Here is a 17,981-nt window from a genome sequence, read left to right as displayed (position 1 = left end):
GAGGCACTGGGTCACTTTATCAACTGCTTTCCATGTGAATGAGGCACAGAGGTTAAGTAGCTTATTGAACTGAAACTCTAGGGATGATCCAGTTTATTTGTTCATTAAGAAGAATTTAAGCACTTAGTTCATACTTTTTGCCCCGCAATTAAATAAAAAGCTTTGGTGACAGAGAGGATTAAATAAATGTGAATTTTGTTTCCTTGAGAAGAACTGTGCATGCCGTATCATGTACTGTTCACCTGTAAGTTTGCTGTTATGGGTCCACAACATTAGATTATAATTAATAATAGTAGCAGCAAGAAGCTTTACAGTAAGTAGTTCCTGGACTTGGTCAGCAGTTTCTTTCTAACTTGTGTATCTGTATGATTTAATCTGAGGACCGCAAAAGCATCCAAAAAACTGGACATATCTATTATACCCTTCATCTGATTTAAGCAGCTTTTAGCTTCTTGGGTTCTCAGCAAGCAAACAACACTTCTGTACAGAATTGGGCAGCAGCATACAGAGCCCAAAGTGAAGGACTTGCTGTGCAAACTTTACTGATCCTAAAAAAGCCCCAGCAAGAACTCTACATTTTCATGAGCAAACCCAGAAGTCCAGTGATTATGTCACTAGAGGTTATACTCACAATGCAGGTGACCCAAAATGATAATGTATTTTTAGTAAGGGATCTTAATCTAATATTTAGGGATGATAATTCCAATTAAAATGCTAGTTCAAAGATGAAAGCTAAATGCAACAGCTTTGCATAAAGTACATTCAGTCTTAAAGACTGTATTCTCTTTTCTATTGGGTTTGGACCACAGTTGGTAAAATAGTTTTCTAACAAATTTGTTCTAGTCATTAAAACATCATCATAATAGCAGATTACACCAATAATTCTTCTCTTAAGTGTAGAATTAATTTTACTGCAAGCCAATTGAAACAAGTATCCCTGACACTGTTATTTTAGCTGTTAATGAGTCATTTTCATGCTCATTTCAGAAATCATTTTCCAGCAATTTCTTCTCTTTTTTCCTATCTATGTGAAAAACAACCAACACTTCATAGTGTCCAGAGGTGGTAGAATGAATCATTACTGATGTACTAATTAATCCACTCAGAATAATCAGGAGCATTCCTTCTCTAGGAGTGGGAGGAACCAGGTGATACACAATATGAAGATGACAAACATTTAAAGGATTTCATCAATAATTGTGCACCAAAACACCATCGTAAATCCACATTTAGGCTCAGTAAGATATTTGACTTGATCTGCTCCACTGAGACAGATGAGCAGAACATTTTTATCAAATCCTTACTGAAGCAATCAGGTCAACTGAAATTATTCACAGAACAATTGTATTCTATGTTTCAGTGAATTGAGAAGAAATCCCATTGTGGGTTTTAAAATTCAAGAATTAAAAATAGCATGTTCTTTCATTTCTAAGAATATCCAATAACTATGTTTGCCTATACAAAATACTTGCTTTTTCATTTCAAATCACATCTCACCTCAAAACTGAGAATGCCAGCACTTTGAAAGTAGAAATATTTTTTACTCCTTTTCACTAATTCTTAGTTCTGCCTGTGTCTGGTTTCCTCCAGTTTTGCCAAACTCAGTGTACCAGTTTATTCACATCATCCTGCTAACATATAACCCTGCCTGCCCTCTTTGTCCTACAGCTCCTTCCACCCTTTCCTGCATCCACAGTGGAGGTACCAACCTCCATCAACCATCTTCAGAGGGCCCCTCCAGCTCATTTCAACAACTAAATTTCCACTTCAGCCTTAAGATATTTGATATTCTGCCTACCCTTTCATCTTCTTGATTTTATTCATTACCCATGTTGGCATTCCCTTGACCTTCCCCCTGGCATTCCTTAGTTTTCCTCAACTGCCACCAGGCATTTCTTTTTGTATTTTCCCCAAGAGAGGCATCACAGGCAGATAGTGCAGGAAACAGACTGAGGGAAAGTCTAAAGTTTCAAACAAGAAACCAGATTATTCATTATGCATTTAATTAGAAATTCCATCTTTGGTCTGAAGGTATTGCATCAAAGCCCTCAATGAGAATGGTTTCTTATTAGCCTCGAAGTAAAACTTTTATCCTGTATTATCACAGCAAGTGGCTGAAACCAAAGAAATTTAATAAGCACCTCCAAATGGCAGGTCGGGTTCCTCACTGGGCTCTTAATTGGAATATAGTAGATCCTACAGATGAACAGGCTTATATGGAGCACAAGGACATGTGAATTTTGCCAGTTTGTCATGGGGGAAGCATATCAAACACTTTCACTAAGTTCCAAGTTTATTTGTTATGCAGTAACTGGAAGACTTTTCCAGAAAACCACCACCTCATCTCCATCCAAATCATTTAAACCATCTCTTTGCATTTTTTAAGGCAATCCTAGTCCACCTTATACAAGTGAAAGCAATACAGTAATCACTTATTTTGCAGTTTCTAGTGTGAATTGTTACCTATAGCCATCTGCAAATTGCAGCATAATTTCCTTTCTGAAATACAAACTTGAAACCAGCCCATATCTGACAACAGTTTACTGAGGAGGGGTCACTGATAGATCAAGCAATGTCCAACTCTGCCATCAGTCTGTTCCCCTCCAGCTGAGAGAAGGGCTCCTCCACCTACTGCAACCCAGAAAAAGGCTCAAGACACCTCCTTTTTCATGACAGTCTGGGGAGGAAACAACTTCTGACATGGCAGAAGGTTTTTTCCTTGCCTGAGTCATTCCTTAGAGCCTAAACCCATTTTTTAACAAATTGAGATAGTTAAAAAAAGGTATTTCTCTTTTCCCACATGAAAAACAACAGTGTTTTGTAAAACAAGAAAGTGTCTGGGAAGTAAAATACATTTCCACCACAACAATCCAGCTCTGGCAATCAACCATCCAAACCAAACTTCTGTTCAAGAAAACAAACATACAAAGAAACAAAACCCAGAATAAACAACAAAAAAAAAAAAGCCCCAACAACAACAATACCCAAACAAAAGGAAAAAAAAATCCAAGAAAACAGGAAAATATTGCAGTCTCCTCCATTCAAAAAAGTTCATAGTGAAAATATAGAGAAATCTGATTTCAGAACTAGATTCTCCCTGAGGGAAATTTTACAGGAGCATGAGGGGGCAAGGTTCTGTACAGGTTTTGTGTATGTCCTATTAAAAAAGAAAAAAAAAGAATTTACAACATTCAGTCTTTAGCAAAAAATCTCTCATGTGGATGAACAGGACCACAACAGAAGAAACCTCCTTAGTCACAGAAGTTGTCTCTGTCATTGATGATTTTTTTTCTCATAAACTTACTTTAAAAATGTGTAGATTATTATTCAGTTCAGTCATAATTGTTTAACTTCTCAAAACATTATTTCCCTGAAAAATGAAGGAATAGTGAATTTCTTCATAGATAATAACTGTAAGGTATAGAACTATACCTGTCAGACCATCAAAGTCCATGTGCTTCATCTCCATCATATTTCCCATTTTAAGAAGCCAATCAACTAACACACAGCTCTTAGAAGAGAGACAGAGAAACTCAGGGGATGTACTGACCATAGGACTGCTCATGCTGGAGGCTTGTGGCATCCCAGTTACACATTATCCCTGCAGGGACTGAAGCAAAGCCATCCCAGTTGTAACCCAGCCTGCAGGAGCAGTATTCATTCATCTCCACATGTCCCTCTTTGGTGTCTTGTATCCCACACGTTACCTCAACTCCCTGCAAGTCCCACCATGTTCCCTCTGGTGTAGAAGATAATTTGTACACCAAGAGCATACAGCACATTTTGAGAACTAAACTTGAAGCATTCCTTATCTGAAATACACCTCTAGGGCGACCACATGGAATACTCTTCAGTAATATTACCCCAAGTACTTCTCTGGATAAAGTGCCAGTAGCTTAGGATTGAAAAGAGCATGGCATCATGTACTCCTGAAAGCCCTAAGCCTGGTCATTAAAGACTCTACCTTTTTACCTTATCCTACACTAACTCAGCTCAGTCTCTGTTTTCTGCCTTTCTCAAGGCATCGCCCTGCACAGAGGTCAGTGGCAATTAGGTCCTTCCCACAGCCTGACTTGCAATCATCATCATGCCCAGGCTTCATGAGCGAAGGATTGGGAAGGCTCTCCCCACACTTGCTGCAAGGGGGTGGGTGAAAACGCCAATGTGGGATAGGCAAGTCTGGTCACAAAAGGCACAGTGGAAAGTCTCCTTTGGCGATATTGGCAAGGCACAGCTCTTTCTGAGTTGTCTTTTCTCCTCCAGACTGACTGTGCTGCGTTCTCAAAGGAAGCAGCAGCGTCATGAATGGTGTGTCTTCATGAATCCCAACTGGAGGCCAGAGTGGCCCATTGGGACAGTCAATATGGCCAAGGCTGAGCTGTTGTTTCAGGCAGTCCTTTTATCTCCTCTTCGGGGCTCCTCTCTTGTGGCAGCCAGTGGCGAGTTCACCACAGAGCACAATCTTCGGGAGGCAGTGGGTGATCCTCCATCCTGGAGACGTGCCCTGGGCAGTGGGTGATCCTCCATCCTGGAGACGTGCCCTGGGCAGTGGGTGATCCTCCATCCTGGAGACGTGCCCTGGGCAGTGGGTGATCCTCCATCCTGGAGACGTGCCCTGCCCAGCGCAGCTGCGTTCTCAGCAGCATGGCCTCCATACTGCTGACCCTGCCTGTTCAGAACAGACACATTGGGCACGTAATCAGACCAGTGGGTGTTTAGGATTGAACGGAGGCAGCGCTGATGGAAGCGTTCGAGGAGCCTCAGGTGGTGGGGGTAGATGGCCCTTGATTCAGACCCATATAAAAGGATAGACAGTACAAAGGCTCAGTAAACACTGATTTTGTATTTTTTTCAAGTGTTTATTGGACAAGATTCCTTTATGGAGTTTTCCAAAGGCTCTGTATGCCTCTGCCAGCCTGTTGTCTATTTCTTCATCAATCTCACTGTCTGAGGAAATGATACTTCCCAGATAGATGAACTGCTGGACTGACTTAAGCTCTGAATTGCCTATGGTGATGTGGGGATGATGGAAGACTTCCTGAGGTGCAGGTTGGTAGAGAACTTCTGTCTTCTTCAAGCTGCCTTCCAGCCCAAAGAGCTCAGCAGCCTCTGCAAAGCAGGATGTGAAGTGCTGCAGAGCTGCTTCTGTGTGAGCAACGAGGGCGGCACCGTCAGCAAAAAGCAGCTCTGGACAAGGTGATTCAGGGGCTTGGTGTGGGCCTTCAGTCACCTTAGGTTGAAGAGGCTTCCATTGGTACCATATCGGATGGAGATGCCGTTTTCTTCATCGAGGTCTGCTGTGGCTCTTTGGAGCATCCTGCTGAAGAAGATTGTGAATAGAGTTGGTGCAAGAACACAACCTTGTTTCACACCACTGGTTATTGGAAAGGGCTCAGAGAGTGCATCGCCATATCTGACTTGTCCATGCTGATCCTCATGTAGCAGGATGATCATTTTGAGGAACTTGGGGGGACATCCTAAACATTCCAAGATCTGCCACAGGCCTTTTCTGCTCACAGTGTCGAAAGGTTTGGTGAGGTCAATGAAGGTTACACAGAGACCTTTGTTCTGTTCCCTACACTTCTCTTGCAGTTGTCTGAGAACAAGCACCATGTCTGTGGTGCTCCTATTGGCTCTGAAACCACACTGGCTTTCAGGAAGAAGTTCTTCTGCAATAGTGGGTACTAATCTGTTCAAAAGTATTGTTGCAAGGATTTTACCAGCAAGGGAGAGCAAAGTAATACCTGGGTAATTTGAGCAGTCTGATTTTTCTCCTTTCTTCTTGTACAGGGTGATGATGATTGTGCCACAGACATCTGGTGGTAGTTCCCCTTGTTCCCAGCAACACACAACAAGCTCGTGGAATTTGGCATGGAGTGCTTGACCTCCATGCTTCCAGATTTCAGGTGGAATTCCATCAACCCCAGCTGCCTTGCCAGTTTTCACCTGCTCCATGGCCTTAAATTTCTCTCCTATAGTAGGGGCTATATCCAGTTCATTTTTCACTGGTTGTTGTGTAATGTGCTCCAGTATCTTCCAGTCATCAAACATCAAGGGAACCATGGAGAACCTGAAAATCCTCCTTTGCCTCTCACAGCTTGCCTTGCATTAACATGGGTGGGCAGCAACACTATTTAATTAGCTAATTGGTTAATTACTTAATTTAGCACTATCAGTAGCTGAGCCAGGTATTGCTTACCTGCCTGGAAAGAGGGTTGTGACTGCAGGTCCTCTGTGTCAGGAAGCAGGGCAATCCTCAAAAGAAAAGAGGAGATTGAGGAAAGTAACTCTAGCAAATACCTTGAGCTTTGTTCCATCTCAATCATAGCAGGAAAGATAAAGCAACAGGAAGAGATATTTGTTGGTTGAAGGAAAAGAAATTCAGGGCTTTCCTGTCTGCAGGTGCTGCCAGCTTCAAGCAGACTCAATAGGAGGACTCTGCAGATCATAATGGTTAAATTGAGGACTGTACAGCTATATCCACCCTTTAATACCAAGAAACATGACATTCACATATTCACAGCTAACACAGAGAATGCAATTTAGAATAAAAATAAATTAATATTCCTTAAATTCTTGGCTCCAATTTTATTTACAAAAGCTGTGACCAAATTATCTAACAGACAGAAGAGGGAACTGCAAGTCAGCATTCCTGGATTTTACTACCAGCCCTATCACTGCCTTTCCATATGGCTTTCAGCAGTCAATATATCTAAGTGTGCTTTATTTTAATAATCTATAAAGTGGATGTACTGCTCACTGAGCTTCGCTTTCACCCAGTGAAATGAGTTAATATTCAAAAAAGTACTTAAAGATTCACATTCAAGTGGTCTCATTTGAGTATTTAAACTGGAGTTCTACCCATGATACTTTACAGAGTAACAAACGCTGTCCTATCTGATCCTGACTTGCTGCTGTAAAAGCGTTTCACTGAACCTGAAACATCAGGAGATGGCAGTACCTCACATGCCAACTCAACAGCAGCTGCAGAGGCATGCAGGAATACAGTGAGCAGAAAGTGGTGTCCAGTGGCCAAGCATGCACAGCTGCTTGGTTTTGGACCCAGCTCCAAGGACAGTAGTGATAGGTGCTCTTAAACACTGTGCATTTACTCCTTTATAAAAGGGGTTATCACTAAAAATTTATTCTTTGCTGAGATCAGAGTGTATTTAAGTGAACAACACGTATATCCTTTAGAAATAATGAACGTATCATACACATTCAGCAGTTTGTGGCTTGATGCTTGTAAAGTACCCAGTCAGAGAACCTTCTACCATTCCCTGTGGGGCTGAAGAGTAATACCAGTGACTTCCATCTTTGCATTAGTGGCTTTGCATTTAGTGCACCACTAAAATGCAAAGCAACTTGATGCAGGCAGTGAAAACACAACCTTGCTGAGAAATTCAGTCACAAACTTTAAAATAGTGTCATTGCTTTGGGTTATGCTTTTCTTACAGACTGCTGCCTGCATTTCCCTTTGGATTTAAAAAGTCAGGAAAGCAAGAGAAAGCAAGCCCACAAAAGAATGTTGTGCACAGCCTCTCTTTAACACACTGGTACATGCACTGACCCAGATTTAGCAGGGTAAGCCCACAAGGGCAGATGTAGAGCTGCGTTTTTCTACTAATCAGCCCCAGGTACACTGACAGCTCCAGCATAGTCACGTTTCTCAGGCCAGACACAGAAAACTGGAAGTGACAAAAACTTGCACAAGAGGTAGGGGGCAAAGGTTGTTTTTCTGGCCTGCTCACACAGCTCCAAACCTTTGCTTTTAGTCCTTCATCTCAGACCGGGTTACATTTCCCACCACTGTCACTCCCTGCACACCTAGTGAGGGATTTCCTCCTGCCATCCTCAGCCATCATTCTTGGTTCCCATTTCTCAGCTGTTCCACACTATCCAGCCTGACCACCTCAGCCTGGACACAGCAGCCAGTTGCTCCACCTCAGCACTACTTTTCTGCTTTTACCAGTTTTACATTTTTTTCAGTCTTCTCAAGTTTTCCCCGCTGACCTTTCTTATCCTTCACTTATTTAATAGCACATATTTCAAGGCACAAAATCTGCCTAATGAACATGAGAAGAGTTAAGAGCCAAAATTAGTAGCTTTATTCTGGAAAGAACCCTGTTATGAGAAACTTGCAGAGTACTCAGACCTTCAGGCCACATTTCCTAGTGATATTTCCTACAATAGCTGTCAGAAAGCCTGCTCTGTGCTTTATGGAGAGCCTGTTCTGCTGTACAGAAAATCCCCAACAGTGAAATGGCTTTAAAATCTCAGGCTCCCATGGCAGGAAAGGACTGGCCACAGCCAGCAAGTGGCTGCTAGCTGTTGGGTGAACATCTTCATTCTTAATATGAGACGATGTATTAGTGTTTTCTGGGCCCATTTTCTCTCCTCCAAGCTGATGGGAATAGCACATGTCTTGGTACAACATGAATTCCACAGACGTGGGAGAATCACTGACATGCCCAACTCGCATGGCCTTGCTAAAACCTCATCCCCACGTGTGTTCTTCCCAGGTAAGGAAGCTCCACTGGGCCCACATGACCACGTGGATGTGGATGTATATCTGACTGCAGGAGATGCCCACACCAGGCTCATCCTGTTCCCCTTGTTCTGTACCAAATAAAACATTCTTTTCAAGGACAGTAAAGTAAGAGAAAATATAGTTTTGAAGGACAGCATACATGTATGTGTTTATTCTGGAAAACATGGGATAAGGAAAGGGCATCATGTGCTAAAAGCTGGCAGGAAATCAAGTCTGTAACGACTGACAGATACTTGTAAGGCACTACTGACATCTAGTGCTACAGCACAACTTCTCAGCATTAAACTGATGTTCTGCAGAAGCACCTCTTTCTTTTGAATCCAAAAAGATAACTCAAATCTACATTTGAGACAACACTAAAATAAAATTTTAGTTATCAAGAGTTTTAAGAACAAGTCAGGACTACTTTTCCCCCCCATCTTGGCAGACTTGAAGCACCATTTCATAGTCATGCACTAAAAGGAGTTGCAGTACCCACCAGTGTTTAGAAATCTTTGGTTCTGCAAGATGTTGTCTCACCTGATATAGTCTGAGCATAGAAGCTCATGAGGACAGCAGGCAGCAGCTTGCTCATAGTCCTGAATCCTGGTTTTACCTGTGCTTGATGTTCCTCAGTCTACAGCAACAGATGATTGCCAGGAAGGCAGTGACAAAGTCTCCAGATCAAAGCCAGGAACTGAGCCCTCAACTGCCCTAATTCAACAGCATCACTCCCTCTGCCAGCAGTGGGACAGCATTTCAGTCCAGGATTTCAGAGCAGGTCTGAGCTTGAATGAAGGCTTAGCTTTGCCAACAGGACACTGATGTGATGAGCTCCACCTTTTTGAACTTTGATAACAGCAAAAAAAGCAACACCCCCTCCCACACACACACAAAAAAAAAAGGAGAAACATTCATACTCTAAAAAAATAAATTACATCCTTGACACAACAGAGCAATATTACACCTCCAGCATCCTTGGCAACCTTGCAGTTGCCCTGCTCCTACTTGCTAACAAAATAACAATAGGCAACGTAAAACCACCAAATTAGAGCTGTCTGGCTTCTGCCATCAAGGTTGCCATCCTCCAAAACAACTGGATAGAGTCTTGAAAAACCTGTTGGTTTACAAATGAAGCTGGGTCAGACTTAGTTCCCCCACACCTCAACAAATCCTGTTCAGGACTTTTTAAATTTTTTCCTTGGAACTGGAATATCCCTTTATTCACAGTGACTCATAGAAGACATTACTAGTCCTCTTACTGATATTACATTCCTATACAATATACATAGTACAGGCTGCTGTCTGTGAACTTTTTTAGGTTTTGTGCTGGTTTTTTGGGTGTTTTGTTTTAGTTTTAACTTTGTGTGACACGTGACACCTCAAGACACCTGCCAAGTATCATTGGCTTGACTAGATCTGACCAAGAACATAAGAAAACACGTCTTCCCAGGGAGAGCCCATGCCAAGGACAGCAGAAGCAGGAGGTGGAATCAGAAGTGTAGGGACTAAACAGCTCACTGTTCACACAGCAGCTGAGCTGGAGCCACCTTTGTGCAGCAGCTGGTGCTCACCTGGCATGCCAGGCTTCAGGATGATTCCTTGTGTGTGGATCTTGGCTCATCCTCAGTCTTTGCAAACCTGAGACTATCAGACACCTCAGACATACTTAATGGTGCACGTTCCTTTCCCCTTCATTTCCAGCATTCTACCACATGGGCCAGGAGGACATGCACACAGTATTGCAGCACAATATTTTTAACACAGCAAGCTACATCTCCTGAGGCTGCCAGAGTGGGATCCCTCAGGATCCCGAGGGTGCTCCTCTCTGGTTCGCCTCATCACGGCCACAACGGTGCCCCACGGCCATCCTGCACAGATATCCCACTCACAGGCAGTGATAGGGCTTAAAATATGGTCTGGCTTGCCCACAGTGTGAGCTTTGCCTCCCTACCAGGAGCCCCAGTCCTGGGCTGGGAGCAGGACCCAGCTGCTGCCTCTCAGCTTGGCACAAAACAGCACGATCTGCATTTGGTTAGTGGTAAATAACAGCACTGGAAAGCCACAGGCACAGGGGTTGGGAGAGCTGAGGGCACAGGGGTTGGGAGAACTAAGGTTTGAGAGAGCTGAGGGCACAGGGTTTGAGAGAGCTGAGGGCACAGGGTTTGAGAGAGCTGAGGGCACAGGGTTTGAGAGAGCTGAGGGCACAGGGCTTGAGAGAGCTGAGGGCACAGGGGTTGGGAGAACTGTGGGCACAGCGTTTGGGAGAGCTGAGGGCACAGCGTTTGGGAGAGCCGAGGGCACAGCGTTTGGGAGAGCCGAGGGCACAGCGTTTGGGAGAGCTGAGGGCACAGCGGTTGGGAGAGCTGAGGGCACAGCGGTTGGGAGAGCTGAGGGCACAGCGGTTGGGAGAGCCGAGGGCACAGGGGTTGGGAGAGCCGAGGGCACAGGGGTTGGGAGAGCCGAGGGCACAGGGGTTGGGAGAGCCGAGGGCACAGGGGTTGGGAGAGCCGAGGGCACAGGGGTTGGGAGAGCCGAGGGCACAGGGGTTGGGAGAGCCGAGGGCACAGGGGTTGGGAGAGCCGAGGGCACAGGGGTTGGGAGAGCCGAGGGCACAGGGGTTGGGAGAGCCGAGGGCACAGGGTTTGAGAGAGCCGAGGGCACAGGGTTTGAGAGAGCTGAGGGCACAGCGTTTGGGAGAGCTGAGGGCACAGCGTTTGGGAGAGCTGAGGGCACAGGGGTTGGGAGAGCTGAGGGCACAGGGGTTGGGAGAGCTGAGGGCACAGCGTTTGGGAGAGCTGAGGGCACAGCGTTTGGGAGAGCTGAGGGCACAGCGTTTGGGAGAGCTGAGGGCACAGCGTTTGGGAGAGCTGAGGGCACAGCGTTTGGGAGAGCCGAGGGCACAGGGGTTGGGAGAGCCGAGGGCACAGGGGTTGGGAGAGCCGAGGGCACAGGGGTTGGGAGAGCCGAGGGCACAGGGGTTGGGAGAGCCGAGGGCACAGGGGTTGGGAGAGCCGAGGGCACAGGGGTTGGGAGAGCCGAGGGCACAGGGGTTGGGAGAGCCGAGGGCACAGGGGTTGGGAGAGCCGAGGGCACAGGGGTTGGGAGAACTGTGGGCTCAGGGTTTGAGAGAGCTGAGGGCACAGGGTTTGAGAGAGCTGAGGGCACAGGGTTTGAGAGAGCTGAGGGCACAGGGTTTGAGAGAGCTGAGGGCACAGGGTTTGGAAAAAACCCAAATCTCCTCAAATGTGTTTTGCTTCAAAAAAATGGTCACAGTTTTTACTGAAATGGTCTTTGGGGAAAGCAAGCACTACTCCACTGGAGGAAATGGCACACTTCTTGCCAGGAGGCATTTCTGCTCCAGATCAGGGCTCCCTAGCCCTGTTTCAAGCCTGGCCAACAACCCAAATTATTCCTTCACTCATGAGGATAAAAGAGTCTTACCGATGGGACAGGACACCTTGGAAGAAACAGCTGTCCCAAAATCAACAGAAAAATAGGAGCTGCTGCTCAGGCACTCCTCACACTACACCTGAAACACCAGCATGAGGAGCCAACAGTGCCCAAGGTGGGACAGCCTGCCCTGGGCACCAAGAGCCACACTGCCTCTGGGGCAGCCTCCAACAAGGCATTTTTTAGTGTTTCTCAACCCATGGTTTACGTTGGTAACTTCTCAGCAGTCATTTGCCCACAAGTCTTCCCAGCAGTTAATTGATAAGCATTGCAAAGCATTGCATAGCTAAGTGCTGCCTTTGGTTTTCAACATGTTATTAAATTTGCCCATCCCCTTCCCTAATCACCATCTCAAAAACAGCAAGAGCACTCAAAAGCCAGGAAAGCTCTTTACCAAAGGAAAAAAAATACACACCTGCTTGTCTATACTTTGTACCTTAACCAACCCCTTTGTTTCTCCATTCCAGAGGAAACTGATAGCCAGCAGAGAAAACAGAGCTTGCCTCATGCACTGATATAAACCACTAAAATCTGACCAGCAAAGGCACAGGTGAATATTGCTTGCAAAGACATCAGTAACTACATGTGCAGTTTACACAGGGGTAAGTAAAGCAATTTCTTATCACTCAAAAATATATCCACCTTCAAATGCCCAACATGCCGCCTCTTTAAATCTCAATTTTGGCTGAGAGGGGGAAAAAAACCCCACGAAATGCCACAACCCGAAGCTGGGCTGAAACACTGAGCTTACAGCGCCCTCCAGAGTCTCTCCCGCTGAAGCCAACTTAGAAACGCTGCTGCAGGCACTGGCAGAGCTGTGAGCGGCTTCCTCAACTTTTCACCGGGTAGCAGAAACTTTTCCCAGCAATTCCCAGCTTTACTGTGTGAAGGAAACCTTCCTGTCTGACCATCCAGCGGCCGCTCTGGCAATAACATTCCCAGCACCCCAGACTACGAATGCTGAGACCAAAGCCCCTCTTGATATGTCAGTAACACATTGAACTAAGAATGTACAACAGCTCCCTTGGGAAAGCACTCTCATTTATCACTAATTAATAACTAGTCCTAATACTATCTACTACAATTCCCTGATATAAGAGCTCTATTAATTAGCCACATCTAGTGAGATAATCCCATTCGTGTATAGACTGGTTTCTCTAATAGATACATATAAAGCCACAGATAAGCAGCAGTAAACCTGCTGTGGTCAGGCTTAATGAACTGTCTCCAGCATTTTATTGAGGCAGAGCAGCTCTTTATTGTCAACAATATCTCAGCTGCTGCCTTCAAAGAAAATAGTTTTAGATCTCCAGGCAGGGGAGAGAAATTCAGGGAGCTTTTCAACAGTTGTTGCCTCTAACATTGTTATCTGTTCAGGGAGGTTTTCAGCAGCCCACCCAGTAAACTCCCCTTATACTCACCTGCCTCTGCATAAGACTCAGAGCATCTCTTACACCCTGGGAGCTCCTCAAAATACTCTTACTATTGACAATCTGAGATTTTAACCTTATTTAATCAAGTCTCTACTTTAACTTAAGTGCTGTACTGAGGACTGACAAATGTTGTCAGTTCCTCCCCAGGTAACTGGGACACTGACTTTGGGATGCCTCACCTGTCACTTAAAGACATCCCACGGCTGAAACACAAATACACAGCATTTTCCAAAGGCTTCTGAAGGATGCAGAGTCCAACTCATGCTGCCTGCATCTGAGTGAAAAAAATTAAAAAGAGAAACCATCACCAACAGATGATCTCAGCGTGGAATAAAAATTATGCCTGATAATTTTTAACTAAAATAATTGCAAGTCAAAAGTTAAAAGCCCCATGGGGAGTAGCCATCTCTGCTATGAATTTTGCAGATCTTCATCCAGAACCATTCCAGGGTTTATCACCCCATGCTGGTGAGGTATGAACACCCTCAATAAGAATCAGGGCACAGTAAGGCCTGAAAGTGCAAGAAGACCTGGGGGGGTCCAGGGTCATTCCACAGCAGGCCAGGAAAAGATATCAGATGCTCTCTCTGCCCAAAAACCCCAATCAATTCTCTGTGTGTAAGAAAGCTGCACAGTATATTTGCCATGTTTAGACAGATGGGGGTGAACAAACCTGTTAATATGTTTTGGAAATAATGTGCCAGTGGTAGAATTCAACACTGTCACTCGTGAGCTTAACTCCTGCTGAAGCAAGAAAAGAATCTCAGAAGGGCCACTGGATACACTGGAACTGGACAAATAGAGGGCACAGAGCCAAAATGGGACCAGAACTCAGGACACTTGCCACAAACACTCCTCTTGAAGCATGAAAGAAATATAACCAAAAGGACACTGCAGACCATTGTATCAGCCTGTGCTCTGTAGTCAGGGGGGTGTTGTGCCACATTCCAGCAGAGGTGTAAAGTTTTCTAAATGTACTCCAAGAGGAAAGCTCCCACTCATGTCCCAAGAAAAGCAGATCCAAACAGCCTTCATTCAGTAACACTATCCAAAATGCAACAGTTTGAGTGACCTGTAACAAATGATAAGGTCACTTTAGTGCAAGAATTGATTGCAGTTTTCCATTTTCTTCAGAGCCACGTGGCACATATGCAGTGGAGAGAGCTTAGCAGCAGGATTTAAGGACAACATAGGAAATGTTAAGGGAGCCCTTCTGCAATTCCCAGGCCCTACTTTAGTGTGATGAAATCAGAGATTTCTGTTACTAGCCCATTATTCTGGTGTGCTACATAGCAACAAACTCTTCTTTTTATTAAACTTCTTTTACTTCAATGCATTTTTCTTTAAGGGAAAACTCCCAGTTCGTTGCAAATGTATTCCTCCTCTTCAGCCTGGTTCTCTCTCCCTGCTCTTTCTTTAACTGATTGCCTATTCTGCCTTGGGTTCTATGCCCTGGTAGCCACTTTTCCATACTGGCTGTCCTGCTCACTGCACCAACACACAGCACAGCTACTTTTGTAAGTACCAGCTGAGGAATAAGCCTTGAAAGTGAAAAAAGGGGTGAATAAAGAAACATAAATCAGGACACATGTGTCTTTGCTATTTTCCTAGAGGCAAGTCAGCTTTTCCAGATCAAACAATCACTTGTTTTACTTCTCCAGATAGAGTTGTAGTAGTGTTAAAACACAGCTGTGCCCCAAGTGAATGGGAAAGCTGAGCTGGTTGTTTATCTGGCACCTGCCAGGCATGAGGATTCCAGGGGGGAAATCTGGAGCCTACTTGCTCCAAATGTTGGAGTGCAAATGTTGGAAACGGACACAAAGATCTTTCAGACAGGGTAAAGAAAAGTTGCTAATTCCAGCAATTAAATGCCAATGTGCTGTTCCAACAGTGTGCTGAATTCTACAGGAGAGGAGGGGTGCAGGGAAAGTGCAGCACTGGAGACTTGCCTTCTTCTTCCACTGGACAATAAAGCTGAAAGGGCCATGGAACAAAGAATTGCAGGCCCTAAAAGGAGTGAATTTTATATTCCCCGAGGGTCCCTCTCCTTCAAGGCCTACACAAAGGTCTAACACAAGTTAAGGCTTCGCAGTTACGTTCCTCTCAGCTACAAGCAAGGAAATGCTACAGGTCAAACTCAGAAATTGTCATTAGCATTAACATTATATATATCAGCTTCAAGATTTCAGAAATAGCTTTAGCTAAGCTGCTGAAAACCTTCAGATTGTTTCAGAAGTGCTTCACAGCCTGTTGGGCTTTAAATAGACTGAAAAATCCAGTTTTGTCAGTTTTAATTAGCTTTAAGGGCAATTAATTTAATCAAAAGATATGTATGGGCCTTGAGTTTTGTTTCATTTGTTAAACACCACAGAGAGGTGCTTGTGTGAGCTGCCCAGCTGTCCAATGATCATTCTGAACTCATCAAACTACAGCTCTTCACCCAGACAGAGAAACTATTCCTTTGAAGCCTGGTTTGCTCTTTTTCCATCTTACTGATTTCCAGTATAGAAAATCTTCTGGAAGAGTTATTACAAGAACATAAGGGGTTTTCCACATGAGAAAGCTTTCCTGCCTGGAAAAAGGCATCTTTCCCAGAGACATTTTTTAGATGTTTCTCCTCCTGCATTCCAGAGGACCTGACTGTCCAGCCCAGGGGGTAAGGGATGATGAAAGCCTTGAGAAGAACAGGGGGAATGTCTTTCTTAGGCCCAGAGCAGCTTTTGTACCAAGGTGTTAAGTGTTCCCAACTTTTGGGAGTACATTCTTTCTCCTAAGTCCTTCCCCTGTCTGGTATTTTGGGATACCTGCCCGCACTTGACCTTTACACCCCTGCAATAACTGAAAAGACAAGCAGAGAAATCAAGTCAGCCACAACACTCCTAAGCCAAGGTTTTCACAACTTTCAATCAAGCATTAAGGGGAATGTGCTGGTTTAAAGGTGAACCAGTAGGGGAAAAGAACTCACCACGAGAGAGATTATAAGTCAGACCTAAAATTTAATAATAGTATTACAATAGCAACACTGACACACAAGGGAAATTGCTTTCAACTCACAAACCCCAGCAGTATAACCCAGTGTCCTGGGGCACAAACCCAAGGGGGTTTGTTTGCCCTTGTGCTGAGACCCCTGTGGCTCCCCCAAGTCCAGAGCAAAAGGAAATGAGAAACCTGTTGGTGCAGGTGAGGGCTGTGGTCTGGGCGAGAGCGGTGATCTCCTCCTGTCAAGGTCCTGCTACTCCTCTGAATCCAACAAGAGGTTCCCAAGGTCTTCTTACCCACCCCTTATGTACCCTCAGGGAGCACCCAGTCCCTCCCCCAGGGCGGGGACTCACACAATGGGTGATTAACTCTGGGAGCCAGGGGGTATCCCTGAACTGTTGATGGCCCATTGGCAGCCACGCCCCCTCAGGCTGGGTGTGAAGGTGCCAATGACTCCCTGGGCAGCTGCTGCTAATGGTCCATTGTCCTTGGGGAATGAATAGAGGGGGTAGAATACACAGCTTTGATCACCCCCACACAGGGTTAGCTGGTCCCTCCTGTTGAACTAGGACAGGAACCTGCAGGTTTGATCCTTCTGGAGTAAAATTGCCATTTTCTAGACGTTCATTCAGTGCTAAATTGTCCCAAATCCATGATTTTTATTTTTTTTCCTGTGTCTTAGTTAGAGGGGTGGCTTTGTCTTTTCCAATCCTCTTTTCATTCAGAGAAGTATCTCCTAGCAGGGAAGAGGGGGGTTGTTCAAAAAAAGTTGTGTTTTGGGGACTTTACTGTGTATGAATTTGCATTTTATTAATTATTTTTTAATTTTATAGAGATGACACTTAAATATCCAGGAAATATTCCCAACAAATGATGCCAATGGATGCTGTGAAAAAAAAATTGTGGTAAAGCAAACCTGGTAAATCCAATGGAAATATCCAATACAGAGGGCACAGAAAAGAGGAAAGAGGACAAGAGAGTTCATCAGTGCAGGGATATTCAAGAAAACTTTTTCTCAACCATCTTCCTTTATTAAAAAAGAAACCAATTATACTTGCAAGTCATTGCAGAAAATTTTAATAATTTGCCAAATATACAGCTAGAAGAATGACCCTAAATATCACTTGTTATTAAATTACAAAAGTTGGTAAACAGCATAGTACAATGTTCTATAAAATAAGCACAGGTAATATTAACAATACACCCTATGGTCCAAGAATGGCAGAAAACTACAAATGAAATCACAAACATACAGATTAGAGGAGACTGAGGGGGAGCTTTAGACACTTGAATCAAAGAAACCGAGACCAGACTGCACTAGATACATTCATCCATCAAGCAAAATTAATGTAGAATTTTAGAGTTTAAAAACAGTAACACAGCATCAGGTGCAGTTTCACATGTTTTCATCTACTTTCCAGGACAGTTCCCAGAGGATTAAAGTGCTGTTGTGCACTGGTTCATTTCGAGTCAGATGCAACACACATTGTATTTGGAAGTTACTTCATAGGTCACTTTAAAAAAATTAAAGTAACTGTTTGAACCACAACTCGGACTAAGGTGGTTTTGAAATCCCTTTGTTCTGA

The sequence above is a fragment of the Pithys albifrons genome, chromosome 9 (genome assembly GCF_047495875.1).
Source record: "Pithys albifrons albifrons isolate INPA30051 chromosome 9, PitAlb_v1, whole genome shotgun sequence".
Lineage (NCBI taxonomy): Eukaryota > Metazoa > Chordata > Aves > Passeriformes > Thamnophilidae > Pithys > Pithys albifrons.
The sequence above is the reverse complement of the archived record's forward strand: the minus strand, read 5'-3'. Positions refer to the sequence as shown.